This window comes from Cyanistes caeruleus, unplaced genomic scaffold (genome assembly GCF_971803275.1).
Source record: "Cyanistes caeruleus unplaced genomic scaffold, bCyaCae1.hap1.1 HAP1_SCAFFOLD_228, whole genome shotgun sequence".
NCBI lineage: Eukaryota > Metazoa > Chordata > Aves > Passeriformes > Paridae > Cyanistes > Cyanistes caeruleus.
The window spans coordinates 82,501-87,500 of NW_028256011.1; positions in this window are offsets into that span (position 1 = coordinate 82,501).

The following is a 5,000-nucleotide window of genomic DNA, read 5'->3' on the forward strand; positions in this document are numbered from 1 at the left end:
AAGGAGCCGGCCCGCCGGGGGCCCTCTCCGACGCGACCCGAAAAGCCTCATCGATCGGGTTTTGTTGGTGTGGGGAGGAGAAGAGAGGAGGAGGAGGAGGAGGAGGAGGAGGAGGAGGAGAAGCAAACGAGCGTGAAGAACAGGAGCGACGACAAGGGCCCCGCGGCCACGGTCCTGGGACAACGGCAACGGCAACCCCAACGTGCGCGCCCCACCGGCCGACACCGCCACGGTCCAGGCGGGCAGCGGGCGGACGGCCGCGGGACTCCGCGTGCGTGCGTGCGAGCGGGGAACTCGTCCCCGAGAGACCGCCCCCGCGGGCTCGGCGCCGTCGAGCCTCCTCGACGCGCCCCCGGGGCCCGCCGACGCCGGCGGGCCGCTTGGCTTTCGGGACAATTTCGGCTGATCGCAGCGGGAGGAGCGCGCGGGGGGTGCCGCCACCCACCCGCATCTGCGGACAACGGTTCCCTCTAACTGGACGACAACGGCAAAGATGGGAGACGCCACACACCCCGCCGGGGGCCGGGACGTCGGGGGTTTTCACACCCCTTTTTCCCCTTCCCCGAGGGGAACCCATCCGGGAAAGCGTGCGACAAAAAAAGGTTGCCACCGACCGCGAGAGGCCACGGGGCCCCCCCAAACCCGGCTTTAGCGCCCGGCCTCGCGGCGATCGGCTTTTTTTTTTCCATCCCCCGGAAAAAAACAAAACCAAAAAAAAAAAAAAAAACCGGGGGGGAAACGGCAAACCAGGAGCAGAAAAAAACGATAAAAAGGCACATGGCGCGTCGCAGGACCCGTGCTAGCCACGGGGGCCGCGGGCCCGGGGATGGGGGGTGGGGGCGAGGCCCGCGCCTCTCACTCCCCAACGACACCACCGCCACCCACGAGGTTTTTCTCCCTGCCCCCCTTCGCTTTTCGCTTGGGGGCGGGGCCCGCACGCCTCTGCGGACGCTTGGCTTTTTCTCGGTGCCGCGGCTTAGGGCCGCAAAAGGGAGCGGCGGGCAGAAAGCCCTCACACCCCCAGAAAATACGGAGGAGACCGGGCGGGCAGACCCCCACGCTCTGCCCCGCACGCCTACAAGCGAAAGAAAACGAAGCGGGGACCCCGTTCGCAACCCAGCCCGCCGGGCCACGGTGGCTCGGTCCGCACCGGCCACGACAACTGAGGAAGGGCGAGGCGCCGCCGCCTCGCCCGCGCCATCTCTCTCTCTCTCGGCCCGGGGGCATTTTTCCCCGTCGCGTTCGGGTGTCCGCACGCGGGCGGGGCCGGCCACCGCGGCCGGCCGCCGCCCCTGAAACAAATTCCGCCCGCAAAAGCGCGGGTCCCCGGCTTAAGGCCGAGGAAGGGGGAACGAGGGCCACAACAACTCGGGGCGGGGGACACAACCCGGTCTTCGGGGACGGGCCGGGGGTGGGGTGGTAAAGCCTCGAACGAAGCTCGAGCAACGGTTAGACAGAGGCGCCCCCGGCCGACGTCTGCCCCCGGCTGCCGGGCCCACACCGTGGCCCACCGAGACCGCCAGCCGAAAAACAAAAAAAAAAAACTGCACCCCGCCGAGGGGGGCCCCCCGGCTTAAGGCCGAGCACATAAGGGACGAGGCGCCGCCGCCTCGCCCGCCAGCCACCGGCATTCGCTTCCCCGCCCCAGGGCTGGGGCGGGGGGGAGGGAGGCGGGACTGGACCGGAATCGGCAGCAGCACGACCAGAGCGGGGGGGACCCGCCTGCGGCTTCTCTGCCTCCTCCACGCCCTTCCCTTCTCGCCTCGGCCGCCCGCGCGGCAACACTCTCTCTGGGCAAGCAGCACACGCTTCCTCGGCATCACGACAAGCTGGCCCCCCCCACCATCGGCACGATGGGTAGCACGGGGGAAGCGGGACGAGCCCCGCGACTCGGTCCCGCCGAGGCGGCAACACACTCCCTTCTCTCTCTGGGCAAGCAGCGGCAACGACGCCTCCTCGGCCTGGCAAAACAAAGCTGCCCCACCGGCACGATGGGTAGCACGGGAAGCGGGACGAGCCCCGCGACTCGGTCCCGCCGAGGCGGCAACACACTCCCTTCTCTCTCTGGGCAAGCAGCGGCAACGACGCCTCCTCGGCCTGGCAAACAAAGCTGCCCCACCGGCACGATGGGTAGCACGGGAAGCGGGACGAGCCCCGCGACTCGGTCCCGCCGAGGCGGCACACTCTCGGTTTCTCTCTCGGGCCTCCCTTGCCGGCGGCTCTCCCCTTCGTTTCTCTCTGAGCTCAGCGCCGGCGACCGGCCGGGCGGCCGGCCCGTAGCTTCGCCTCCGGAGGACACAGGCACGGTAGCAGCCTGGGGGAGACGACCCGTTACCTCGCTCCCATAATACGGAGATACGTGTCCGAGGCCGCCGATGCCTGCAAGTGACCGTAGCGTACGTGACCGGGGCAAAGCGGCGGCGCTAGCCGCCTCCTAGCATGACGTAACTGGAGGCAGCTGAAAACAGCGACCCCTTGGTGAACTTCCAGAGCCGGCGCGGACACCAGGTCTACCTCGACCGCGGACACCACGTCTACCCCGACCGCGGACAGCAGGTCTACCCCGGCCTGGGACAACACGTCTACCCCGACCGCGGACAGCAGGTCTACCCCGACCGGGGGACAACACGTCTACCCCGACCGCGGACAGCAGGTCTACCCCGACGGGGGGACACCACGTCTACCCCGACCGCGGACAGCAGGTCTACCCCGGCCTGGGACAACACGTCTACCCCGACCGCGGACAGCAGGTCTACCCCGACCGGGGGGACAACACGTCTACCCCGACCGCGGACAGCAGGTCTACCCCGGCCTGGGACAACACGTCTACCCCGACCGCGGACAGCAGGTCTACCCCGACCGGGGGACACCACGTCTACCCCGACCGCGGACAGCAGGTCTACCCCGACCGGGGGACACCACGTCTACCCCGACCGCGGACAGCAGGTCTACCCCGACCGGGGGACACCACGTCTACCCCGACCGCGGACAGCAGGTCTACCCCGGCCTGGGACAACACGTCTACCCCGACCGCGGACAGCAGGTCTACCCCGGCCTGGGACAACACGTCTACCCCGACCGCGGACAGCAGGTCTACCCCGACCGGGGGACACCACGTCTACCCCGACCTGGGACAGCAGGTCTACCCCGGCCTGGGACAACACGTCTACCCCGACCTGGGACAGCAGGTCTACCCCGACCGCGGGACACCAGGTCTACCCCGACCGCGGACAGGAGGTCTACCCCGGCCTGGGACAACACGTCTACCCCGACCTGGGACAGCAGGGCTGCCCCGACCACGGGCAGCAGGTCTTCCCCGTCCGGGAGACAAGGGTACCCCGCTGAAATTTGCCTCGTGTCCCGCCACCGGGCCAGGCCTGTCAGGCGGCCCCGGCCCTGGGTGGACCCAACCTCCCGGGGCCGCCCGCCACCGGGGTAGTCCTGTCGGCCGCCTCCGCGCCGGCCGCCCCCTGCGGCTTCTGACGCCGTGCCCGGCGGCGGCGGTGGCGGCGGCGGCGGCGGCCTGCCCCGGAGGCGGGAGACCGACCTGTGCGCCCCTCGGCCGTCGGGTAGCTTCGGCGGCCCCGTCCCTCCCGATATTGCCGCTCCCTAGACCGAGGCGTATTTTTGACCGTTGCTTTATTTTGCTTTTTTTCACGCACGCAGGCACGCAGGCACACGCCCTCACCCACGGCCACACGCGCACCCACCCCTTCCCTTCTTCTTTCGTCTTTTTCCCGAAAGGACGGCTCTCGCGTCGGGGCGGAACACCAACGCTTCGCCGGGATCCGAAATTCTCGGCCCATCCCATTTCCGTTCCTGCGTGCGCGGCCGGACGCCTCCCAGCCGAGCCGACGGGCGGCTCGCGGCCCGCGCCCGGCCTGCCGACGCGCTCGACCGGCCGCGGGGCGTCCCCGCCACGCCTGCGGGGAGCAGAAGCGGCACCGGCCAGCCGGCGGGACCTGGGGGCGGACAGCGGGGGAAAGGAAGCGGGCGGGAGGGTGCGGTGGGACGCGGCGGGAAGAAAGACGCCGGCCCCCGGCGTGACTCGACTCGAATCGCCGGCAGAAGCGGCGAGCGGGCGGGCGGGCGGCCGGCTCTTCGGCGGTCCGCGGAGGTCTTTGGCCCCGGGCCCGCCTCCGGGGGCTCGCCGCCGAGGCGTGCGGGGCCCGGCACGGAACCGCCGCTCCCGCGGCGGCGCCTTTCCGGGCTTTTCCCCGCCCCCTGCTGGGCGGGCGATGCCGGCCCGGCGGCCCCGCCCTCCGACGTCACCCTGCCTCGGCACCTCCTTCCGGGCTTGCCCCGCCCGCCCCCCTGCTGGGCGACGGTTCGGGCCGCCGCCGTCGGCCCCTCCCCGCCCACGCCCCGGGCGGCTCCTCCTCAAGCGGCCGGCCGCTCGGCACCGCGACAACGCCTGCGGGGGCTGAGGAGCGGGCCGACGGGGCCGCCGGCGGCCTGAGCCTCGGCGCCCTCCCTTTCCGAGGAAGCTTTCTCGCCGGCGCTCTCTCGGAGGCTTTCGCGCCCACGGCGGCTTCCTTCCCGCTCGGCCCCCGGCCGGCCCCGCCGAAACCTGCAGGCGGACGGCGGCCCCGCCGATCGAGCCAGGCGGGCAGAAACCGAGGCGGCGGCGGGGCCGCCGTCTGCTCGCGCCCGGACGGGGGAGGGAGCGCCGCCGGCTTCTGAGGGCTCCCTCCTTTCCTCTCGGGGAGACACGAAGGCGGCGACGCGCTCAGGCCGAGAGGGGCGGGCCGCTCGACGCGTCCCGCGGCGGCCCGCCGGCCGACAGCGGCTCTCCCCCGGCGGCCGGCCGACGGCAGGTCTACCCCGGCGGCCGGCCGACGGCAGGTCTACCCCGGCGGCCGGCCGACGGCAGGTCTACCCCGGCGGCCGGCCGACGGCAGGTCTACCCCGGGTGCCGGACGACAGAAGGTCTACCCCGGCGGCCGACCGACGGCAGGTCTACCCCGCGGCCGGCCGACAGCAGGTCTACCCGGGCGGCC